Here is a 27728-nt window from a genome sequence, read left to right on the forward strand (position 1 = left end):
CTTTGTAGTTTTCATTAGGACTTTTTCTCATATTTTGAAGGGTTTATTGGTCTAGAGCCAACTCCAACATATTTTGGTATTGCTTCATGAATGCCCATGATAAATCCCTCCAAGTACGAATTTGACTACTCTTTGAACTATAATACCAATTGGTTGTTGCCCCAATCAAACTTTCTTGAAAAACATGAATAAGCAATTTTTCATCACTAGTATACCCAACCATTTTGTGACAATATTGAGTCAAATGTATCTTAGGACATCCAATTTCATTATACTTTTCAAATGTTGAAACCTTGAACTTGGGCGAAATAACTACATTTAAAACTAGTTGATATTCCTTTGCATTAAAAGATTTATCCTTAGCTTCAATAGCTTGAACTCGTTCTTCCAAAAAAATTATACCTTCTCTGTTCACTTAGATTCCTTAACTCTTCCCTTATAAGTCCTAAGTTAGGTCCTTCGGGTTGGTCATTTCCTTGAGCATAAAATTCCTCGATACTCTTCTCTATCTTTCCTTTCAAATCAAATATTCTTCTGCCCCTTTAAAGAAATCGCAAGAAATATTTTTAAAGAAATTTCCTATTTTAGAGCACACATGAATTGCATTATATAGATACATAAATGGATGCATGGATAAATGAATGAATGAATGAATGAATGAATGTGCAAATGATAAAACTCTTCAGTGAAAAAGTATGAAAATTGACATAAGAGTGAGAATGAAAGACAAACCAACAATGCTTATGCTATTATTTTTGTTGAATGAATGATACAATTCCTAATTTGCATGCAAAATGCTTATGAATTCTTAAATGTGATAATGATGCAAAAATATATAAAAAAATGGAATAACCTAAAAATATACAAACCAACTTAATGATGAATGGAATGATTAAATAAAAAAACTAACTTTTTACCTATTCTAAATTTTTTACTTTTTTCTTAAGTTTTTTTCATTTTACACTATTATTACCCTTTAAACACAATTGCATCAAAGTGCCCCATATATTCTAATTTTGGTAATTTTTGTGAAAGAAAAAAAAATTGGCATGGCTTTAGGCTTCTGAATAATTTTTACAAAAGGTAGACATCACTAATGGCTCCATGGAAACTCTTTTTTTTTTTTTGGTTTTTTGTTTTTGTCAATGACTGACCTAAAATAAATACTCCATCTTAAAATATAATCCTTGTATAATGTAAGCAACAAAAATCAAATAATATATAAAAAAATGACTCAATAATTCAAAACAAACAAGTAATAGAAACAATATAGCAACCAGACAACAAAGCAATAGAATGTATATAGTGTCCTAAATTTTGGTAACTTTCTAAAAGGATGGCATGGCTTTATCCTAGGCAGGATCCTAAGGTTCACGATATGTTGGGTTTGGATTTATATGTCCAGAGGTTCCCAGACTAATCTTTACATCATCATCCATCATGGACAAGTAAGGCTCATCGATCCTCACCCATTATAGGCTATTAGCGAAAATGATTCAATTTGAGTGGAAATGTTTCACTAGCAAATGTGAAAGTTATCACCTCATGAGAGCGTAACTACTTCACTTCCTTCTAAAAAAGATGGAGCCCGGGTCTAGAGCTCATGCATGTAAGTGCATATGCAAAAGTGTGCAAAGTGACATTAATCAAAATATCACAAACAAATCATATCATAAATAAATCATAAGCACAAAATCGAAACAAAATAATAACTAACATACAATTTATTTTCTCAAAATAAAGTAATAACTAACATGTAATTTATTTTATTTATTAACTTGTATATATATATATTTTAAAATTTTAAAATAAAGGGAATTAAATTAAAAATCAAATAAAACCAATTAAATCCAACATTATTAGTAGCGCATAATTAAAATTTTGGCCTGACTCTCTAATCCCCCCAATGGAGTCTCCAAGTTGTCCTAATGTATAAGTCCGGAGATTCGATCGCCAGACGTAAGAATTTAAATGTCGTGGAAAACATGAAGAGTCACCGCCAATCTTTTTTAGGGTGTGATTGGCTACCCAAAAATTTATCATTTTAATAAAACAATAAAACAAGTTTAAAGTTTTATTAAAAGGATGATTTTGGTCTATGAAAATAAGATTGAGTTTGAGAGTCAGTTATGTGTAGGAAAGGATTAGCAACCCCACAATGCCCAAAAATTTGTAATTATGCACTATTTATAATTTTGGACAAAAACTATTTTCTATATGAAATTTAATTATAATTCCCTTTGTTTTGTAAGAAATAAAATTAGTAAAAAAAAAAAAATCTTTTCTTGAGGAATATTAAAAAAATCTTCAAATTAAAGAAACACCCTTGAAGTCTCCGACATAAAGACAGAATTCGAAGATAATCTTTTTAATTTAAGATTTATCATAACATTCCTTCTAAAAATAATAAAATAACATTATTTGTAAATGATAATTATTGATAACTCTCCAACATCTAGGTAGAGTATCAATAATTATATTTTTCAAAATGCTATTTTAATTTTATTTATTCAAAACTAAAAATTTTAAGAAAAACTATTTTATGTAATAAAAAAACAAAATATAATATAATTAATATTTGACATCCATAACCAAAGTAAACATATAGATATTTATATCATAAATGAAGACATAAATTTAAAATGAGACATATGCAAAATAATGATTATATATGAATTGAAGAATCGGGTTTTCAAATATAAAAAAACCATTTGGCTCTCCAACATCTAGACAAAGTTTGGGTACAAATTTTATATTGAAAATCTCATCCTATCATATCTATAATTAAAGCAAGTGTTTATATAGATAAATTATGAATGGAGACATTAATTAAAAAATGATGCATATGCAAATAAAAATTAAATGTGAATTAAAAATTTTGGTTTCCAAATATAAAGAAACGACCTAGGCTCTCCAACATCTAGGCAAAGTTTGAGTGTGAGTTTTATATTTAAAATCTTATCTTATTATTTTTTTATTATACTTGTTAATTTTATTCCGATTTGCGGAATTGTATAAAAATTCTTAATGAAATAAAATTTTCTAAATACCCTAGCATCTAGACGGCATTCGGGAACAACATACATCATAAAAGGCTTTCATACAAATCTTTATAAATTTGAAACAAGTTTGAGATTTTAGATTAGTTCAGATTTAAATTTTAAAAATATACAAGTCTCTTTAAAAATCTCCAATATCTAGGTAGACTTTTGGAGCAAGGTCATTTTATAATTATTTCAAAAAAATTAATTTTTATAAACAAAACATATCTAATATATGTTTAAACATGAAACATTGAATTGAAACAAGCATGAGAATCCAAACCATAAAAATTTAACAATGCATAAAATTAAACTTAATTAAATTTAAACAACCTAAAAATAAAATATAAGTATGATTAAGAAAATTACACATGTAAATAAGCTTTGTGGTGACAAACTTTAAGCTTTATAAATTATATCTATAACAAGATTCTAAGTCAAGAAAATTTTTACATTACTACTCTATTTTTGTTATTATGCTCATGTCAAATCTAAAAAAAATATATAAGATTCAATTACCACCACCAAGGTCCCACGCCATGGTCTTTCATGGATGTTCATATGTATTATTTTTTTTTATCAAAAGGAAGCCATCCTTTCATTGCCAGCAAATGAAACATTTGAAAACAAGGCAAATGTAAGTGAAAAAGACCCCTCGTCTTGGCTTTTCAATGCATGTTCATTCGTTTTTTTTTTTGGAAAAGAAACAACTTCTTTGCATGTCAAAAAGTAAGGACTTAAAGCTTGAAAGGTGGTGTTTTCAGGAAGCCTAAAGATGCCATAGCCGAAAGCCACCAATTTAGACTTTTCAACTCACATGGCCTACTCTCTTTTATCATCCAAGGAACGACACCATGGTTTTCCTAAGCTTTCAACTGGGAACTTCTTATTCCTACCAATAAACCCAAGCCTAATACAAGGAAAAATAACCAGAAAGTTGGCTAGAACCAGCAAAGGAAAGAACTTTACAAATGAGAGAAAGAAAACAACCAAGCCATGACTGCCTATGGGAAATCAGGCAACACGGTTTGGACATTCCCAAACTGATTTTCATTTTTGATTCGTCCTAGTTTAGATTAACTAAAAGCCACTCATGGAAGATGGAAGACCAAGACCTTTCAAGTAAAGGGGAAAAGATGGATACTTTATGGAGGGATGAACAGCTGCTACCATTGCAAGAAGCAGGAGCATTCAGCTAAACCAGAAAATGAAGTTCCAGCCATCCAAAAATAAAATGAAACCAAAACATGGAACAAGCAAAGCTTGAAACTTTAACAACAAACACCCAACACAAAACATACAAGGAACACATGAAAAACACTTTCTAGAGCAGATTATGGGGAGTGCAAGGTGGCATGAAAATAAAGAATAAAAATAGCAAATAGGCGCCCTTTAACGGGTGCTCACTTTTGCACCCTTATTATTTTTTTTTCTTTGCTTCTTTTCCCTTTGTTTCTTGTTCTTCTTTATTTTTTTTTTCAAAACCAGAAGCTTTTCTCTCCCTCTGTTCCCCCTTGTTTTCAGTAGCTTCATCCCTCTCTCTTTTAATCGATAGCCATTCCCTCAAAGAGCAAGATCTCAATCTTGCTCAATGAGGGCCCTTGGATAAAATCTCATCCAACGGCTAAAGTTTCTGTTTTTCTATTTTTTCAAGGATACACCTTTGGCCCTTGGATCAAGAGGTAGCAAAAGATCAAATGGTCCACATTGAACACTGCAAAGGTTGAATTTTTATGTCCTCTCAAACCCATGAAAAGATCATTTTACCCATAGTGCAAATTTTTGTTATTTATGATCATTTTCTTAGAAATCAATGTTCCCATGGTCATTTTTGGCATTTTCAAGCACCAAAAATCATAAAATAATATAAGATTAAGGTCTGATAAGTTTCATGAAATTTTGAGTTAGGGAAGGCCAAATTATGAAAACACCCCTATAAGAGTATTTTGGTAATTTCATATTTTTTGAGGTACTGCTATGATTTTAGATGCAATAAAAATCATGAAATATTATAAAATTAAGATCTGAAACGTTTCACAAAAATTCAAGCTTGAAAATATCAAATTACGAAAATACCCCATATAAGGCTATTTTGGTCATTTTGCCCTTTCCAGGTCACAATGAAAATTTTAGTGTTTCAAAAAATCTAAATTCAATATTAAATCACATTAATTTCAATTAGGTTTTGAATTTTTAGAATTGACCTAAGCTTTATCCATTTGACCAAGTTTTGTATAATTTTGACTTTGTTTGACCGAATTTGATCGAGTTGACTTTGAGTTTCTGAATAGGCGAATTTGTGAGCTCTTTATAGGTAGTAAATGGTCCCCCTAAATCGTCTTGGCCCATGTTTGTATATAAGCCTCGAATCAATCATGTTGGAAAAAATATCCTAGATAAAATTTGATATCTACAGGATATTATAATAACTATACAAGAATTAATATATATGAATTCCCCCCAACCAAATTAAGTAAATTTGAATATGGGATGTCTCAAAAATGAAAAAAAACCTCTAGTATGATACTTTCTCGAGTATCACATTTTTTCCTAAAATCCATGATTCTGCGAACTGAATGCCCCCTAAAAAGTATTTTGGTAATTTCACACCTTTTAAGATTTGTAGTAGTTTTAAATGCAACAAAAATCTTGAAATATTATAAAACCATGATTTGGAAAGTTTTGTTAAAAATCGACCTTAAGAAAGCTAAATATGAAAATAACCCTAAAGTGTATTTTGGTAATTTTACCCTTCTTGAAGTGCAATTAAGACTTTTAATCCTTTAAAATCACAAATTTCAATCTTAATCCACATTGGTTCCAATTTGATTGTGAATTTTAACAGTTGAGCCGAGCTTCATCTATTTTTATCGATTTGTACCAATTTTGACCAAGTTTGATTTTAGGGCATTTAGATCAAATTGATTCCAATTTTGATTTGAGAAACTTGTCAAAATTAAAAAAATGTTAAATTTGAATCGGGTTAAATTTTAAGCATTTCACAAATGGGCAAGATTTTGCCCAGACAAAATTAGTTGTCAATAATGACCAATACAATGAATCAAAATTCCTCTATTTATAGGGATGCAAAATATCAGAAAGCAAGAAAAATTAGAGAAAAATTAGTATTCATTATAGGTAGGCACAAGAACATATCACGTGAAGAGCTTGAAAAAGTGAACATCTCAAAGAAGTTTGCTAACATAACATTTAAACAGGGAAATAATAGTTAGACAATGAATATTCAATTAACCGAGAGTCTAAAAATCTTTCTTTTGAGACTTATACCATAGATGCATTTGATCTTTCTGAGTTCATCATATTGGACACTAGTCTTACATCTTTGAAACTTTTTCCCTTTGCATCTATGTCACATTTTCAAGTTTTCAACTTAGATCCCTTGTTTGACTCAAACTGTTATATTTAGGTTTTCAGTTTGAGTCTTTTATTTTTTTTTTCTTCTTTTTTTTTGTTTTGTTTTCTTGTTTTTTTTAAACTACTTTTCATTCACATTTTTTTGTCTCTTCTTTCAAGCAAAATTTTTTTTCATAGCATGATAAATGAGAAAAATGAACACTAAATTGGAAGGGTTCATATGTAGTTGAAATGTTTTATTCGGGCAAAGTGTTGATCTTAATGAAGATGGATGGAGACAAATTGTCAAATCTAGTCTTCTTTTAAATATCTTTTCAAGAAAAATATTTTTTCACAATGATTATGAACCTAGTCAGCTTCTTTTAAATCTACCTCCATCAAGACACAAAAAGTGAATTTCTACCTCAATTGGCAACACAGTCTCTATTCCATATGTGAATGAAAAAGTGGTGGCTTAGATAGATGTGCACACCGATGTCCTATAGTATTACTTATTTTTTCTATTATCCTCTTGATGTTTTTATTAACAGATTCTACTGCCATATTCATTTTCGAGTAATATGGGACTGAGTTATGATGCACAAACCTTAAATTATGCACAAACCTTTGCCAAAATCTTGTTATTCAAATTATGAACATTATCAAAGATGATCATTTTTGGAAGCCCATAATGACATATTATTATTATTATTATTATTATTATTATTATTATTATTATTAAATCTACACATTGCTATCTTCGTCGCACTAGCATAAAAAGTTGTTTCTACCCATTTCGTGAAGTAGTCGATCACTACAAAGATAAATTAATGCCTATTTAAAGCTTTTAGAGTGATGGATTTGATCATATCCATCATCCACATAGAGAATGGCCATGGGGGTTCCAAAACATGCAAAGGAATGGGAGGGGTATGAATCTTATCTACATAAATATGGCATTTATGACATTTTGTAGTATAGTTAATGCAGTCGCTCTTCATTATCAACCAATAATTGCCTATTCTCATGATCTATCTAGCTATTATGTGATTGTTTACACATGCTCCTTATTTTCTCTTGTGCACTTCTTCAAGTTTTTTTTTGTTTCAGTAGAGTTAACAGATCTTAACAACATTTGATCTCGACTTCATTAGTACAAAATTTATTCATCAAGAAAAAATCCCATAGCTAGTCTTTTGATAATTTGTTTGTCATTTCTAACATGTGTTTTGGGTATTGTTGGTGCTTGAAATATTGCATGATTTTATAGTACCAAAGCAAGTCATCAACATCTTCTTTAAGATATGAGCAATATGTTGGTGATCCTTGTACGTTCAACCAAATAGGTTAGCTTTTTATTTTATCATTATCGTTGAACATTACAAGTGATGTAACTAAAGCATCAACCATTTGATTATCTTTTCTATGTATGTGCCAAAACTGGACCTTTTCTACTTATTTGATCAAATATACTACATATCTTTAGTATTGCAATAACTTTTTATCTCTTGTTTCTCATTCACCTTGTAGTTGATAGATTACCAAAGTCGAGTCCCCATATACTTCTAACACTCCAATCCCTTTTTCAATTACCATTTGCAAGCCCATTACACATGCTTCATATTCTATCACATTATTGGTACAATTAAAATCTAATCTCATGGTGCTTAGATAGTAATTCCCATTGGCGGATGTCAAAACTACTTCAATTCCATGCCGTAAAGCATTCAAAGCTCTATCAAAAAACATTTTCCATGGTTTTTTTATCGTTTCACCTTTCTCAATTTGGGAGATGGTCATTAAATCTTCATTAGGAAAGTCAAACTTCATACATTTATATTCATCAGTTGCACATTCTACAAGAAATTATGCTATCTTACTTTCTTTACTTGCCTTTTGTGCAACGTATACAATGTTATATTCAAAGAGCATGACTTGCCATCTCACTAACCTCCCCAACAATGATGGTTTCTCAAAGATATGCTTGAAAGGGTCCAATCTTGCTATTAGCCAAGTTATGTGATATAGCATATATTGCCTGAGCCTATGGGCTGTCCATGCCAATATGTAACACATTTTTTCCAATTAGGAATACTTAGATTTGTATTCAATGAACTTTTTACTTAAATAATAAATGGCCTGCTCTTCTTGCATGTTTTATCTCATTGCCCTAACTTGCGTCCTATAGAATACTCATGCACTATCAGATACAAAATCAATAGTTTTATCACAACAGGTGGTATCAACACTAGAGAATTTGACAAGTATTCTTTAATCTTTTCAAAGGCACACTGACATTCCTTATTCCACCTGCTAGGATCATGTTTTCAAAGCAACTTTAAAATGAGCTCACATTTGGAGGTGAGTTGAGAAATAAAACAAGAGATGTAGTTCAACTTTCCTAGAAAACCCCTTACTTCTTTCTGCAAGCATGAGGGAAATAAGTTTTGAATGGCGAGCATCTTATCTGGATCAACTTCAAAGTCTTTTTTACTAACCATGAACCCTAACAATTTTCCTTACTTTGTGCCAAACATGCATTTAGTTAGATTTAACTTAAGCTGGTACTTCCGTATTCTTTTAAATAACTTCCTAAGATTGGTAACATGAGCCACTCCTTATAAGATTTTGTAATCATGTCATCCATATATACCTTTAGTTCTTTATGCATTATGTCATGAAAAAAGGGTTACCATTGCTTACATGTTTTAATCTGAAAAACAGAACTTAGTAGTAAACTATGCCCCATATGATAACGAACATGGTTTTTTCCATATCGGTAGAAGCTATTATAATTTGGTTATAACTTGAAAAACCATCCATGAATGAGAATGTGGCATTCCTAACTGTGTTATCCATGAAAGTGTCGATATGGGGTAATAAGAAATTGTCTTTTGGGTTAGCCCTATTTAGATTTTTATAGTCCACACATATCCAAACCTTTCCATCCATCTTGGAAACTGGGACTACGTTAGCTACCTTTTCTATGTATTTAGCTACTTCCAAAAAGCCTGCATTAAATTACTTTTTCACATATTCTTTGATTCTTGTAGTATTTTCGGTTTCATTTGTCTCAATTTCTCTTACAATGTGTTAGATTATGGGGTCCAGTGGTCTCCCTTAGGGAATCAACATGCTGATTCATCTGGTTGAGGTATCCTATGGTAGATCAGATTATGGTGTATGGCAACCCAACCTACCAAGGCCTAATGGGTAAGGTATCCCATAAAGGCTTTGTGAAGCCCTTTATGTTCACCTGTCACTTAATACGGGGCTCTGCATTACCAAAAAGAATAAGAACATAAAGTTATGCCTTCATTATATGCTATAACTTTTGGTAGTGATAAATGCTTGATCTTAAAAATTGGTATCAAAGCAAGATTGTAGGTTCGAGTCCCCATGTGTCGCTAGGGGGGAGCTTGTTAGATTATGGGGTCCAGCGATCTCCCTTAGAAACTTGGTATGTCGATTTATCTGGGTGAGGTATCCCATGGTGGATTAGATTTCGGTGTATGGTAACCCAACCTGCAAGGCCTAATGGGTAAAGTATCCCATGAAGACTTTGCAAAGCTCCTTATGTCCACCAATCCCTTTGTATAGTGCTTTGCGCTACCAAAAGGAATAAGGAAATAGAGTTGCGCCTTCATTATAAGCTATAGCTTTTGGTGTAGTGGTAAGCACTTGATCCTAAAAATATTGTTAGCTTTTTAGGTGGTTTGGTGATCCAAGAAGGGGGTGAATTAGATTTCTCTAAGTTCTTCCCAAATAATGATTTAAAAATAATTGAAAGAGGAATTGAAACAATAAGCACTTTTGATAAAAATATAATGCAAACAATAACAATTAGTGAACCCAGAATCAAATATAAACAACAATAAAATGTAAGGAGATAAGGATAGAGAAATCAAACATAATGATATATAAAGGTTTGGTCCTTCTCCACAAGGCACCTATATCCTCTCTTCTTGGTTGTCCACACCAAGGCTTCAATCGACTAATCTTGAATTGAAATTACAACCTTATCTTTTTCTCTCTAAGGCTTAAGATGAAAACCTTAGACTCTCTACTTTCTAGGCTAAGTAGCAACCTCTCAATCCCAAAAATTCAAGAGGATACCATAACTTTTGATTACAAAATCACTTGATAAAATTTCAAACTTAAAACACCTCTCAAAGGCTAAATGTTTGCCTAATGAAGTACAAAAAAATTTGATGAATGAACAACAATAATAATTTGGATACAAAAAATACAAAGATGTAGACTTTTAAGCTCTAACAACTCTTGATTCTTTGAAATAATGAAAATATAGCTTGTTGACTCTTGCTCTCTTAATTCATCAACCTTCTTGGTGTGTTGGAGTGCCCAATTTGTAGAGAAATTAAGGAAATAGCCGTTGGAAATGCTTGGGAGAAGAAAATAACCATTGAAGCTTGATAAACTAGTCATTGGAGATGTTTCAGGGCCTAATTGATTGACCCTTTCCATGAGGGAATCGATTGATTCAAGTTTTGGTGCCATTTTCCATTTGAAAAACATGACCTGATCAATCCCTTCTATAAAAAGGATTATTGGTTCATGTTTTGGAACTAATTCATAGCTTAAAAAAGCACTACCTGAATGATCCCTTCCTTGAGGAGATCGATTGATTTAAGGGGGTGATCAATCCCTTCTTGCCATTTCAAAACAAAATTTGTTTTTGGGTAAAAAATCAATCGATGCCTTCCTTGAGGGGATTGATCCTATCAAAGCTGGATGGTTGTCTCCTATTTTGTACTCTACTCAGCAATTTGATCATATCTTGAGTTGTAAAAATTCAAATAAAAAAACATTTGAAGGTTAGAAACTAGACTTAAAGGGCTTTCTATCCATATAAAATTCCTCACCTAATTCATTATGTACAAATTATAGTGAATTTTCAAACCTATCTTTTATGATGTTTTTAAACAACTGCAAAGTGTCTAGTAAAAATTCAAAATCTTTTCCTAGAAAATTTGGATTTTGATTTTATTTAATCCATTAGAAAGTAGACTTACCCATATAAAATTCAAATATTAAAGTTTTGTGAATTAACATAGAAAAATAAAATACGTTCAATGTTGGAAAACTTTGTTCTTGTAAAATAACTTCATTAAGTTAATCTATTTCTCAAAACCAATATTATCAAAATTGTATTAAATCCAAAATGAATAAGTTCACTTTAAAAATAACAATTAGACTTTCATTTAAGCTTAAATAAATAATATTTAAAGATAGATTTGGTTTGAGAAATATGAAAATAAAGAAAGGTTTGTTTACACTATGAAAAACATATTATTTATTGAGTAACAAAATATAAAACTTAAGAACATGTACTAAATAAATCATTTTCAAAATCTTGATCAAGGTTATTTAGCTTAATGTTTTGTCATTTCAAAATAATGATCAATTCAAGGCTAATAATCTCCTCTTTTTTGATATGACAAAACTTAAAGATAAATTTGCTTGATGAAAAACTTTCTTTGAAACATTTAAGATTTGAAAAACTCTCCCTTAAACAATGCATGGTAAAACTCCCCTTCAATTTTTACATCCAATCCAACACAACTCAACTAACATATGTTAGTGCATATATAACAATTAAGCACACATAAACAAATGTATATAAAGCACAAGCAAATTTGTCCATCAAATATTTATCGTCTTTTTTGTCATAGTAAAAAGGCATGAGCAAATTAATGAGCAAATAAACACAAAAAGGCACATTAACAAATATATTCATGAAATATTTTCCTCCTTTTTGTTTAAGCTCTTTATACCAAATATTTAAACTCCTATAGCATACAAGAAATATCCCTAAACTCTCTCTTTTTTTTTTGTCATTTCAAAAGAAAGAGAGATCAATTCAAAGCAAGGGACAAAATGCTTGATACCAATAATATTAAGAGTATTTTAAATGTATGTAATCAAGTATAAATATGAACAATGAAGTTCACATACATCTATTCAAGCACAAAAGTATAAGTGTATCCAATTTTAGCATTTTAGCGTAAGTTATCAAATTTACTACATGAAATTTATGAGCAAAGGATAATAAATGATATGCAATCTACTCATAAATCATGTTAGGATAAGATGTGCTTACAACCTAAAACATTAATAGCAATTAAGCATAAATTCAAGCACATGAATACAAGCTCATACCGATTGTTAAAGATACCAATTATTAAAGATATGTTATCACAAAGCATATCAATTATTATCCCAAAACAAATCAAGTAGAATTGCATTCTAAGATTTCTCCTCATTTTCAAAATAAGGATTAATCAATTTATGGCACACATAATTTTGCATAAAAGGTATAAACTATATTAAGGATAGGCACATAAATAAGCATCTATGAAAGTTCAAAAAATCTTTAGCAATTCGATACCAATTGTTAGCAATTTTATTCAACAACTTTCATAGAGCACACATACTTCAAGCATATGAAAGATTCATTCAATGCATGCATAAATGATAATAGTAATCTTTCATAAGCTATCCTAGCCAAACAAGAACCAAAAACTCATATGTATATAATAAATCATAAGTACTAATAAGCAATAAGGTTCAATCATCATGTCCTAACAAAGTTTATATAAGCATGATTTTTCAAATATGATAAGCACATCTGCTATAGCAAAGAAATAAGGAAAGCATAATTATTCAAATAAAATCCAATTTGTTTTAATGCATAGCAATGAACACAATCTAAACATATGCAAGTATCTAAATATATATTTCAATCAAAATCATACAAGCATATGTAAAAACATAAGCAATATACCTAATTCAAAAAATATGCAATCATTTAGGCATTATTTGGTACTTGCCATCTCAATGATCTCAATCAATAAACATGTATATAAATTTCAAATTTATAATTCATGATATATGAGTCAATCAATTTAAAAATAAAAAAAAATTAACATAGCTAACTCATAGCCATGTTTAAAGATTCAAACGAATATTCATACTATAAAAACTATTAATCAAAGCAATCAAAAACTAGGCATGAATATTAATTAATCCAAGCATTTAACAAAGTTAAGACAAATTCGATCAAGTAGCTTGGTGATTAATTTGTGCAAAGTGTTCACAAATTCAAACATAATATCTCATTTTTGTACATATGAAAGAAAGCATTTATCAAATCATGCATTAAACATTATAAATCTAAGCACATAGCATAGATTCAATACAATTACCTCCATCCTTGAGTAAGGATTTGAATCCTCCATTCCACATCATTTGAGCTAGTCTTTGATGTACTTGGACTTGATTGATAAAGATGACTTGCTTTGCTTGTTCCACTTGAAATTCCAAAAATGTAGGCTCATTCATGCTCATTTCAAGTTCTCCTAGTATAGACTTAAAAAAATTTCTTAACAAAGGATTTTCATTAAAAGCATTAAGAAAAGCAATTGATAAAAATTATACCAATTGTTAGAAAACAATTCCATATTCTAAGTCATTATAGGCAAAAGAAAATTTATTCATTAAGCACAAGTTGCCAATTGCAAGGGAGATATATACTTAAGTTAGAGGCCATCTATCAATTTAAACATCAAATAGCATAAGAATGGTACTAAAGTAAAAGTTCTCATGTAATGTGCAAAAATCAAACATTTTAGATCATTCATGAACACAAAATAGACATATTCAATATTCATGGATATTCAAGAAATCACTAAAGAATATGTCAAAATAAATTTTAGGCCATATGAAAACTAAAAACTCAAGGAAGACATATTTATCATAAAAAACATATTCAAGAAATTTTAGCACAAAAGCATAAATATGTCTACACAAATTATTGGCCATAAAGGACAATGAATTAAGGTAAAAATAAGCACCATAAGAAAATCACTCATTTAAGTCATATTGAAAGCATGTCAAGTAAAGCTCAAGCATGTTTGATCAAAGCTCCTCTAAGCAGAGGCTTAACGACTTTGAGAAACATAAATGGCTCCTCTAAACAGAGGCACCACGACTTTGAAAAGTAAATTGCTCCTATAAACAGAGTCAATGAAACTTTGAAAAGTAAATTGCTCCTCTAAACAGAGGCACCACAACTTTGGAAAATAAATTGATCCTCTAAACAGAGGCAACGAAACTTTGAAAAGTAAATTACTCATTGACAATCATGTCCAAAGGAGTTGAAAATTGTGTTTGAAGGAATTTCAGGGGATTATGCCCAAAAGTCTTATAAATCAACTCTGATACCAAAAGACATCCTGTTTCAAGGATTAGGAACTTACCTGACAAGTTTCTTTTCAAATTTGAAAATATCTTCACATCTGTCTTCTCTATGTGGGATGTTGGAACACCCTTGCTTCCTGAATTTATACACTATACCTTCTTGAAAGTAGTATATGCTATGCAATGCATATGAATTTCAATGCATGCTATGCAAATGTTGACCAATTAATTCCTATTCAATGTATGGTACTCAAGTTTCTCAAGCTCTTTTCCTAGGCATCAAACCCTTTGATTCTTCAAAAATCAGATTACGCTACTCTTTTGGAGATCGAACCAGTGTAGCTCTCAATCTTCTCTTCCACTCGTATTCTTCCTGTAAGAAATCTCTTTCCAAATTCAATGTCCTTATCAGGAACTGAACATCTCTATTATGCCTTTATCACTTTTAACTTATTCAATGTAATGTAAAAATCTTTCATGCTGTTATTCATTCATTAATCATTATTTCAAACTCAAAAAGTAAGAATGCATTTGCACATTTCTTCCATTGTAGGGTATTAAGAAGAAAAGAATATGAATGGTTGAGAAGCAGTCACCAGAAGAAAGACATAAATAGTGAAATAGAATGTCTTTTATTAGCAAAATGTTGGCAAACTTTGGCCAAGAAAGAATTACAAGGATAAGTGTGGGGACAAAGCTCAAAAATGAACAATCGGATGATCATGATAACATATCTCAAAGTTTTTCTGAAAATCCAACCCTCTGATGTATTTAACAACTTGGAGCTCCTCCGAATTTGTTAGTCTCCATGCCAACGAACTTTCAAATTCAATGCCATATTCTCCTTATCTAAGCTGCCTTTTTAGGTTTTCAACTTAGACAAACCCCTTATGACTCAAATCGCCCTTTTAGGATTTTCGCCTTGAGTCCTCCTTTTTCATTCATGTTTTTTTTTTCTTTTTTCATTTTTTATTTTTTATTTTTTCATTTTTTCATGTTTTTCTTTAAGCATAGTATTTTTTCACAACATCAGAATTTATGGGATGGGGTAAATCATTTCCATCCATCTCAGTCAGTATCAGCATTCCACCTGAAAAAACCTGTCTCACCATATACGGTCCTTCCCAATTCGAAGTCCATTTTCCTCTACTATCGTGCTGGATTGAAAGGATTCTTTTCAAAACCAACTCCCCTTCTCGAAAGCAATGGGGTCGAATCTTTTTATCATGAGCTCTCATCATTCTTCTTTGATATAGCTAACCATGGCACAGTGCAGTCAATCTCTTTTCTTCTATGAAATTTAACTGTTGATAGCGTTTTCGAACCCATTCAGCTTCTTTCAACTCAACTTCTTTTAGAACCCTCAGGGAGGGAATCTCTACTTCCACTAGTAGTACAGCTTCCATCCCATAAACTATAAAAAATGAGGTTGCCCTAGTAGAGGTACAAACTGATGTTCGATATACATGTAATGCAAATGGCAACTTCTCATGCCAATCTTTATAAGTCTCAGTCATCTTCTCCAGAATCTTTTTTATATTCTTATTGGCTGCCTCAACTGCCCCATTCATTTTCGGATGGTATGGTGTCGAGTTATGATGCTTAATCTTGTATTGAGCATATATTTCTTGCATCATCTTACTATTCAGATTCTTAGCATTGTCTAAAATAATTCTCTTCGAAAGTCCATATCTACAGATGATCTCTCTCTTTATGAACTTGCAAACCACAGATCGTGTTACATTTGCATATGATGCTGCCTCTACCCATTTTATGAAATAATCTATCATCACAAAAATGAATCTGTGCCTGTTAGAAGCCTTTGGGGTGATAGGACCGATGACATCCATGTCCTACATTGAGAATGGCCAAAGAGGTGTCATAACATGTAAAGTAGATGGCGGAGCATGGATCTTATCAGCATATATCTGGCATTTATGGTATTTACGAGCATAATCAATACAATCACTCTCCATCGTCAACCAGTAATACCCTACTCTCATGATCTATCTCGCCATCATATGTCCACTAGTATGTGCCCCACATATTCCGTCATGCACTTCTTCAATGATTTTTCTCGCTTTAGTCTTACTTATGTACCTTAATAATACTTGATCCCAGCTTTTTTTATACAAAACATCCCCATCTAGGAAAAAGCTCATAGCCAATCTTCGGATGACCCTTTTATCATTTTTTGTTGCTTGAATTGAGTACTGCTGATCCTTAATATACTGTAAAATGTCATGATACCAAGGTTTTCCATCTTTTTCTTCCTTTATATTAGAGCAATAAGCTGGTATGTCCTTAACATCTAACTTGATGGGCTAAATGTCGGTATTATCATTAATTCAAATCATTGCAGCCAGAGTAGCCAATGCATCAACAATCAAATTCTCTTCTCGAGGTAAGTGGTTAAACTGGATATCTTCAAATTGTTTCATCAACTCTAGAATATACTTATGATATGAAACGAGTTTTGAGTCTCTTGTCTCCCATTCCCCTTTCAATTGGTATATAACTAGAGCTGAGTCTCTGAACACTTTTAATGCTCTCATTTTTCTATCTATAGCAGCTTGTAAGCCCATGACAAATGCCTCATATTCAGCAACATTATTTGTGCAGTTAAAATTTAACCTTGCTATTACAGGATAGTATTGTTCTTTTGGAGAGATCAGAATTGCTTTAATTCCATGTCCTAAGGCATTGACAGCTCTATCAAAATACATTCTCTAGCATTTTTCTCCATGCTCTTCTTTCTCCAGTTGAGAAATAGTCATTAAGTCTTCATTAAGGAATTCTAACTTCATTGGCTCATATTCTTCAGTAGTATGGTCTGTAAGAAATTTTGTTATAGCGCCCCTTTTTATTGCTTTTTGGCTCACATATATAATATCATACTTTGAGAGCATTACTTGTCATCTAGTAATTCTTTCAGACAAAGAAATTTTTTCGAAGATATATTTAATTGGATCCAGTTTTGCTATGGGCCATGTGGTATGATAGAACATATACTGTCTGAGTCTTTTGGCAGTCCACACTAATGCACAACACATTTTCTCCAATGGAGAATACTTAGATTCGTACTCTGTGAACTTCTTACTCAAATAGTAAATAGCTCTCTCTTTTCGGCTAGACTCATCTTGTTGCCCCAACACACATCCTATTAAATTTTTGCATACTGTTAAGTACAGAATTAAAGTTTTCCCTGAAACAGGTGGCACCAACACTGGAGGGTTTGACAAGTATTGCTTAATTTTATCAAACGCCTCTTGACATTCTTCATTTCATTTTCCAGGATTATTCTTACAAAAAAGCTTAAATATAGGATCACATTTGTAAGTAAGCTGAGAGATAAACCAGGAAATGTAGTTCAATCTCTCCAGAAAACCTCGAACTTTCTTTGGTGTGCTAGGAGGTGACAAATTCTGAATGGCTCGTATCTTATTTGGATCAACTTCAATTCTTCTTTCACTAACCACAAAGCCTAGCAACTTCCCTAACTTTATCCCAAAGGTGCACTTGGCTCGGTTTAATTTGAGCTGGAATTTTCTCAACCTCTCAAATAACTTTCTGAGGCTGGTGACATGATCTTCATCCTCACAAGACTTTCTAATCATATCGTCTACATACACCTCGATTTTTTTGTGCATCATGTCATGGAAAAATGTTACCATGGCCCTTTGATATGTTGCCCCAGCATTCTTTAACCCAAAAGACATGACCTTATAACAAAATGTTCCTCACATAGTCACGAAAATGGTCTTTTTCCTATCATTTGCAGCCATTTTTATCTAATTATACCCTGAGAAACCATCTATAAAGGAGAAAATTGAATGCTTAGCCGTGTTATCTACCAGTATGTCGATATGAGGCAAAGGAAAGTTATCTTTTGGGCTAGCCTTATTCAAGTTTCGATAGTCTACACATATTCATACCTTTTCATCCTTCTTAAGAATTGGGACTATATTGGCTACCCACTCTGGATATTTAGCCACTTGTAAAAAACTTGCATCAAATTGTTTCTTCACCTCTTCTTTAATCTTTAGTAGCATTTCAGGCTTCATCCGTCTCAGTTTCTGCTGAACTGGCTTACATTCTGGCTTTAGGGGTAATTTGTGCTCCATTATCTTTGTGCTTAGCCCTGGCATATCCTGGTAAGACTAAGCAAATATATTTACAAATTCTTAAAGTAGGTCTGCTAATCGTTGTCTATCTCCTGATGAAAGTGAAGTGCCTATTCTGACCTCTTTTTTATTCTCTTCATCTCTAAAATTCACTAAGTCGACTATCTCTTGATGAGGTTCAATTGGCTTATTTTCTTGTTCAATCAATCTCATTAGGTTCGGAAGCAAAACATATTCTTCAAAATTCTCTTCATTGTCAAGTTCATCAGTGTTAATTGAATTTTCAAAACTAACCTCTTGATTGTTATCATGATTATCTTCATGTTCATTTAAAGACCTGAAATTGAATAAAATGGGATATGTTGGCAAGATGTGCTTGAGAAGATGGAAATAATGAAAACACAAGAAGAAATGAATGAAAATACATCATTCCTATTTTTATTAAAAGTAATAAAAGATAAATGGTCCAAACAAGAAAGATCACCTTAATGCCTTGGGCAATAGCTATTGGGATGTTACAATTACATTGTTTTAGTCTCAAAAGTCACAGGCATCTCGATGGCACTCCAATTATTCAGCTCATAATCTAATGGACAAAGGTGAACCCACTTTTATTGATTAAGCCTTACTTCATCTTCAATAGTATTAATGGTTAACTGGGCAAAAGTGTTTTTCACACTTTTTTCTGTATCTGGGTACATGAATCCTCCAGGTTTGAAAGTCTCATATAGGTGTGGGATAACCATTAATCTTGTTGTCTTTCCTGCTAGCCTTCTTTTGACCTCCCATTCTATCATCTCATAGCCTAGGCCTAACCTATCACTATTGTCTATCACCGTTAGGGGTTCTTTTATTCCTTGTAAGTTCTTGCCTAGCTCTAGTCCTGGATATCAGCCCTTGTTGATGACTTGGCTCATCACTATCCTTGAAAAGAGGTGACTTTTAAATCCTTCACCTATAGAATTAACCAATTCAAAAGATTGATAAGAGCATTCTAACGCTTCTTCAGCAGCCTCTACATATGGAGTATTCAATGCTTAGGTCACTAGCATGTTTTTCTCCCTGACTACCACTACTAATTGACCTTCTACATTAAACTTGATCTTTTGGTGCAAAGTAGAGGGCACAGCTCCTGTCATGTGAATCCATGACTTTCCTAACAGACAGCTATAGGATGAAGAGTTATCTATCACTTGAAACTTCATATTGAAAGTACATGGCCTAATTTGCAATCCCCCAAGACTTCTCTTTTGGTCTCATCAAAGGTTTTTATAATCATTTGACTGTCCTTCATATGAGAGTAGTAAATGGGTAGCCTTGCCAAGGTTGACATAGACATGATATTGATAGTTAAGCCATTATCAATAAGGACCTTGGCTATGATATGGCTCTTACATTTGACTGTGATATGTAGAGCCTTGGCATTTCCTTTTTCCTCTAAAAGAATCTTATCATCACTAAACGAAATGTGATTTGGCATGACTAAATTTCTAGCTAGGTGGTTCACGTATTCAACAGATACATTATGTGCCACGTATGCCTGATTCAACACATTCAGCAAGGTGTTTCGGTATGGCTCTGAGTTCAATAGCAGTGATAGTAATGAGATTCAAGCTGACATTTTATTCAACTGTTCAACAACTGAGTACTCACTATGTTTTACCAGCTTCAGAAATTCACAAACCTTTTTTTCTGATACCGACTTCGGATTATCTTTTTCAGGTTTTACTTCAGGATTATTTCATCCTTCTCCTTCTTTAGTCTTCTCTTTTCTAGCTTTCTCTAACATTTTAAAAGTGTAACACCTTCCACTTCGGGTAATGCCTCATACACCAATTATGTTGGAAGCGTAAACTTTAGAGACATTTTCTTCTTGCCCCTGAACTACAGTGTCATAACCATATCTCTAAGGTATAACTTTATCATCCTTGTATGGGAAAGGAGTCGAAACTTTAAAAGTTATCGATCTGGGGATGAGTTTGTCTATAATTGAATTTGGCTTGTTCCCACAATGAATCATCATTGGTTTTGGAAACAGCTTTACAGGCTTATCGGTCATGGACACATCAACACTTGTCAAGTCTTCTCTTTCTTCATAGACCTCCATCTGATATAACTCTAAGAGTTTTTGCACCTCTTGGTGAAATTGCTCACAGGTTTCAATGGAATGGCCTATTGCCTCATTATGATACTTACAACTAGTACCAGCTATATATGCTCCATGATAGCTATGTGGACTTACTAGTTGTATCATGTCAGCTCTTCGTAAAACATCAAACAGTTGATTGAGAGGTATCTTAATATCTGTCACTCCTTTCTTCACATGGCGCTCCTGTTCTTCACTTATAGCATTAACATTATGATTTGGCAAGGGATTGCTACTAACATTCGGTGCAGTCACCCCTCCCGTATCAAAACAGATCATTCCATTCTTGATCAATCGTTACACTTTGTGTTTTAAGGTGGTACAATTTTTGGTGAAGTGACCAGCGATCCCATAATGGTAGTCACAATGGGCTATGGAATCGTACCACTTGAGGTAAGGTGGCTTGAGGGGTTTCAATTTACTAGGAGCAATCAAATGACTGTTGTAAAGCTCTTTATATAATTCTGTATAAGTCATTGGAATTGGGTCAAACACAGGCTTTTCACGGGTAGTTCGTTGCTCTCGTGAACCACCCATGGGGTTAGTTGAGCGAGTTTGAAGTTTTGAGGTAGGCTGATTGTTAGGACTGTATGTAGTATTTTGAGGCCTATGAGGGGTTTGATATGTTTGGGGGTATGGTGATTGCATAAATGGTTGGTATGGGTGAGGGGAAGTGTTATTTACAGAAGGGTAATATGGCAAATATCCTGGTGGTGAGTAGGGTTGATAGCCCCTAAATTACTATCTATCAAAGCTCATAGCCTGAGCTTCAGTCTCTTTCTTCTTCGGGACTCTCTTGCTAGATGCTTCATTTCCTTTCAGTTTACCATTCTTGATGGCACTCTCAATAATTTCTCTTGAAATTATCATATCAGTAAAGTTTTTTGTTACATTACCTATGATTTTTTCATAATAGGGAGGTTTCAAAGTGCTGACAAATAGCACTGTGGTCTCTTTCTCAGTCAATGGAGATTATACCTGAGAAGCTATATCCTTCTATCTCTGACCGTATTCTTTAAAAGACTCATTTGCCTTTTTCTTCAGATTCTATAAAGATAAACGATTAGGAGCCAAATTGATAATGTGTCGATATTGATCGATGAAGTAATGAGCCATATCACTCTAAGAGTGAATGCGGGTCTTGTCCAGTTGAACATACCACCTGACAGCAGAGCCAGTAAGGCTATCTTGGAAAATATGCATCAAGAGTTTTTCATCATGAGCATGAGCTACCATCTTCCTGCAATACATGGTGATGTGGGTTTTGGGGCACTTTGTACCATCATATTTTTCAAATTTTGATACCTTGAACTTATGAAGAATGACCACATCAGGGACTAAGCAAAGCCCGACGGCAGCAACTGAACCATAGAAACCAAATCCTTCCACAACTTGTAACCTTTGTTCTAGCATACTAATTTTGGAGCTTTCCTGCGTTTCCACTTTTAGCTTTTCTTTTTTCTTCTTTTTTAAATGATCTAGATTAGGAATTGGTTCTACTACCTTTTCACTAAAGACAAGATTTACATAGCTATTATAATGTCCTAGGTTAGAAGCTGATGGTATTCTAGGGTATGTTGGATATACGAAGTGTTACGGTGGAACCTCTTGAGCAGACTGGGCTTGAGGTGGGCCAAAACCTGGAGGATACAAAGGGTCAGCCACTTCTTGCAATGGAGGAACTTGTTGGCTTGTATTTTCTTCAACTCTTTTTCTTTTATTCAGCTTATTGAGAGCATCCAGAATCTTGCTCAACTCACTTTCAATCTTCTCCTGTGCTTTTTCTATCTTTTCAAACTTGTGAGAACTTTTCTGCTCCATTCGTCTGGCTCTGGATCTTGTGTTGTATGGAGTGATCCTTAAACCTTGAGTACCATGTCTTAGGATTAGTAAATTTGCATGACTATTACATGGTTACTTTATTAAGTGTAATGAATGAGAATGCAATGAATGAAAAATGCATGTATGCAATGAACATTTTCCTTAAAAATGGTATTCAACTAAAAGATTTCATTTATTCCAAAAAAACTTTCATCTACATTGAGTTTATCATCCTAGAATTATAACCATAAAATTGTTTGATCTATTCATACTAGGCCTTGGCTTCCTCAATAAAGTTCAACAGACGCTGTCCATGTTCTCCTACTGAGGTCACCACTTGTTTCAATACCTCTACCTCTTCAATCATCTCTCTTGCCTTGCATACCCCTTTACAAATTTGGGTCGTTAGGTGCTCAATGTATTTCTGTTTTTCTAAGTTCTCTCTCTTACCACACCAGACTTGGTATGATAATTCTCTATGCTCCCTAACCAATACAGCAATGTGGTCTCCTTGTTCATTCAACTTTTGCCTTAGCCTACTCAAGTAACTATTTAGCATGTTATTCTCTGTCTGTACTTCAATACTTTGTTCTTCCAATTCAGCATACTCTTGCTTCAATCTTGTATTTTCCTCAGTCAGCTCGATAATGGTTATCTTTTTGGCCCTTTCTCTCACACATAACCTTTTATGCTCTTGATGTAGCTTTGCTAGGTCTTCAATAGCTGTATCACGTTCTCTAGTAATCTTGTGAACTTTGACTTCATGATTTTCAGCTTTATTTTTCCACTAGGCTTTTTCTTCTTGAAGCTGCTGGATTTTTTGCTTTAACTTACCCTTTTCAAACTCAAATTCTTTTGTTGCAAGCTCTAATTCTAATGGTGCTTCTTCAAGTTTTTCTTCTGTTAGTGGTTGAAAGCTTTCATAAGTGAATATCATTTTTTGTCTTTGTTTTGCTCTCCAAACCAAGTACCCTAGAGTGACTTTATCAGTAAACGGTCCAGGACTCACTCTTCAGGGATTTTTTCATGCTTTAATCATCTCATTCATCTTCTGAAATGATTTAGGCTCACTGTAAGAGAAATCTAACTGATGAAGCTCATAAGTCATAGGAATGAACTGTTCTGCCCCAAACTACCTTCTCACTAAGAATGGTGCATAATTTGTTGCTCCCCATAAACCTAAAAGTGGGACCACTGTATTATCCTTACATTGATACAACATAGGCTCATGATTCATCCATGGGGCCAACCATCTCACCTTAGCGCTGGTCAACCTTTGTAGGAAAGTTATCCATTCCTTTTTAGACTTTTTTTCTAACCACCCACTTTCGTAGAATTCTTTGATCAGAGCACGATTACGGATATAAAGCTTCGAGAAAGCACCATTTCCCTATTCAAAATGGTTTTTCATCCATAAGTACAATAATTGTATGCAACCTATGAAGTGCCCTCCATTTCGACGACAATAACTCAAAGATCTGATAGTCTCTGCTAATATTACCATTAAAGGGTTATAGCCATTGATCACATTCTCGAAGAAGTCAATGACTGCTATCTCAATGTAACCTAAAACCTTTGAGAAGATCAACATTCCGTATACAGCCAAGGCAAATATATCTAACCCCCGTTCTTCATTGGCATGTTACACTAGAAACTCATGAAAGAACTTCTAGGGTAGGCAAACCTGTTCTTTTTTTTTCTTTGTATGAGAATCCACAACTTCCTTGTCTATCCCCATAAGTTGAACCAGACCTTTACGAAATCTTGACTTTTATTTTTTGACATATATCTTGTCAAGAGCCTTAAGGTGCAAACCCAGCAAAATAGAATATTCTTCAATGGTGAGAGTCATATCAACTTCATTAAAGATGAAACACTTGTATGACTGATCACAGAATTATGCTGCAGCTCTGATTAGTTGATCATCAATAACTACTGCTAGAAGGTGTGCTATATGACCATATCTCTGGCAAAACTGCTCTTGTCTTGACGGACTCATCTTCTTCCAGATATCAACCAAATCTTCTAGATTATTATGTTTGAGGAGGATAGATGTTTCTTGAGATAGAGTAGAATCATACCCAATTGGCAAGCAATCTCTCATCTTCAGTTGAATCTTTTCTGACTGGGCCCTTACTTCGTTAGGTGTCTCATAAGGTGCTAATACGGATGAAGAGCAAACTAGTCATTCATTAGAGTCCATGAAAAAAATTTGTTGAAGACCGTCTTTTAAGCAAATGTTCTTTATGCAACTGTATGATATGAGTATGAACCAATGTAGAAGAATGGGAGAAAAGGTTAGTACACCCAGAAAAAAAGAAATAAATAAATAACTAAGTAAATTTAAACATCACACAGAAAAAGAGGAATGAACCCTATGCTTCTGGTCAAATCTAAAAGGGAAGAATAGTGGCTCTATCTATAGGTTAGGCACCTCTAAGGTTCACTATATATGGTTTAAGGTCAAAGTCTAAAGGTTCCCAAATTGCTCCTTACATCTTTGTTCATCACAGACTAGTAAGGCACCCTAATCCTCACCCATTACAGGCTACAAGCGAAAAAGGTTCAATTTGAGTGGGAGTATTTCGCTAGCCACTGCAGAGGCATTAGACCTCACGAAAGTAATAGGTACTTTACTCCCTCCTAGAGGGATGGAGCTCGGGTATAGAGCTCATGTTATGCACATGCATATGAATGACATAATTAATAAAATAAATAAACATGAATGAATAATAACACATATATACAAAAAGGTTCAATTTTATTAGGCTTTTGATAACACAAATTTATTTACTGGCCTGACTCTCAGTCTCCCCAACGGAGTCGCCAAGCTGTCATTACGTCTAGATCCTAGGATCTATCGTTAGACATTGACTTGAAGGGAGTCGCCACCAATCTTTTTTTATCTAGGTACGATTGGCCACCTAAAGAACCTATCCTTTCAGGGAACACCTAAGTTTAAGGGACCCTAAAAGAATAGGTTCAGGTCTACTAACCAGAACATAGTTTGGGAGTTCGATTACGTGTAAGGAAGGTTATAGCACCCTCACAACGTCCATCGAAAAATGGTACCAGCTTAATTTTGTGTTATCCAATAAGCTTTAAAAATTTACCAAGTAAATAGTTGATGGAAATTATTCTCAATTGACTCTAATACTTTTAGCAAAAAATTGAGAAAATCCCCTCACCTCAAGAGTATGCAAGAAAACTACTGTTTCACTTGCAGACGCTCCATCGTCGGATTATTTAAAAAAAAAAAACAAAAAGAAAGAAGAAAAAAAAACGACTGCTTTTGTGCAGGAAAAATTGATACTTTTAACTTTTTCTCAAAATATTTTTTAGAAATTTTAATTTCGAGGAAAATTGATACTTTTAACTTTTCCCCAAAATATTTTTGGAAACTTTAATTTCGAGAAAAATTTATACTTTTAACTTTTCCTTAAAAACCTTTTTTGAAAATTTATTTTTAAAGAAAATTGATACTTTCAACTTTTCCTAAAAAAAACCTTTTTTTCAAAATTTATTTTTAAGGAAAATTGATACTTTCAACTTTTTCCTAAAAATATTTTTTGGAAAGCTTATTTTCAAGAAAATTTGATACTTTCAACTTTTCCCCAAAAATATATTTTTTTGGATTTTATTTAAAGAAAATAAAATAATAAAATAAAATAAAAGTGAAAATAAAAATAAAGAAAAGTAAAATAAAAATAAAAATAAAATAAAGATTAAAATGAAAGAATATTAAACAAATTTAATATACTAATAATAATAATAATAATAAATAAACCAAAAAAAAAAAAAACCTGGGAACGACTCGGCTTAGTGGCTCGGCTCGGCTTGAGGAAGAAAAATAGCTCGGAGATTGGCTCGGGATTCTAACACACCAAAATCCTTTTTTAGCTTCTGTTTCTTCTTTGTGTCTGCCTTTTTTCTGTGTGTTTCCTTTGATCCTGAGGGTCCTTTTATAGGGATTGATCAAAAGAGTTTCTGATCAATCCCAACTCCTCTTTAGATCGGGATTCAATCATTGAATCCAATATGAACTCTAATTGAATCTCCATCCAATCTTCAACCGAATAAATCAGAAAAAATAAAAAAATCAAATAAAAATATTAATGAAAATAAATTAGATAAATCAAAAAATTAACAGATAAATTAAAATTAAATAATAAAAAAATTATAACATATAATCAGATAAATATATATAAATATTAACATAAAGAAAATAATAATAATAATAATAAAGATATGTATATTAATAAATAGTAGTAATAAATAAATAAATAATAAATACATAAGATAAAAATAAAAAAAAAATATATATATATAAAAAAATAACAATAATAAAAATGTAAATAAAAATAAAAATACAAATACAAAAATAAAAAAAAGAAAAGAAAATGGGCTTACCCATTTAGACTAGGCCCAATTGATCCAGGCTTGGACCAAATTGGGTGTCTACAACCTGTGGTGAATCAAGGTGAACACATCTACTTGAGTAGAGTGTATCATAAAGGTAAGGGATAACCATCTTCTTATACTCTGGCTCACATCTCTTAAGACGAGCCAATCTTTTCTCCTTTTTTTTTAGCGATAGCTTTTTTCCCCTCTACTATAGTGATCTTGAATCCAGTCTGAATTTTTCCTTATTTTCAAAAACTCTTAACAACTTTTTGTTTCCTTGCAAATCTTTTTCAAGGCTATACTCGACACACCATCCCTTTCTAACTGTTTGTTTGATGACTATTCTTGTTGCCCTTGATAAGCACAGATTACGCACCTTTGATCCTTTTCCTACATAAGTTGTATTGGTGAATTCAAAGGGTCTAAAAGAGTACTCCAATGCCTTCTTTGTGGCTTCCACATATGGAGTAGTCAAAGGCTTAGTTACCATTATTTTGTCTTCCCCAGAAATGTAAATTTATTGATCTTCAACTATAAACTTTACTTTTTGATATAAGGATAATAGGACAATGCTTGTCATATAAATCTATGGTTGTCCTAACAAGAAATTATAAGAAA

Source organism: Durio zibethinus, chromosome 2 (assembly GCF_047325235.1).
Source record: "Durio zibethinus cultivar Kanyao isolate XHJ-2024 chromosome 2, ASM4732523v1, whole genome shotgun sequence".
In the NCBI taxonomy this organism is placed as follows: domain Eukaryota; kingdom Viridiplantae; phylum Streptophyta; class Magnoliopsida; order Malvales; family Malvaceae; genus Durio; species Durio zibethinus.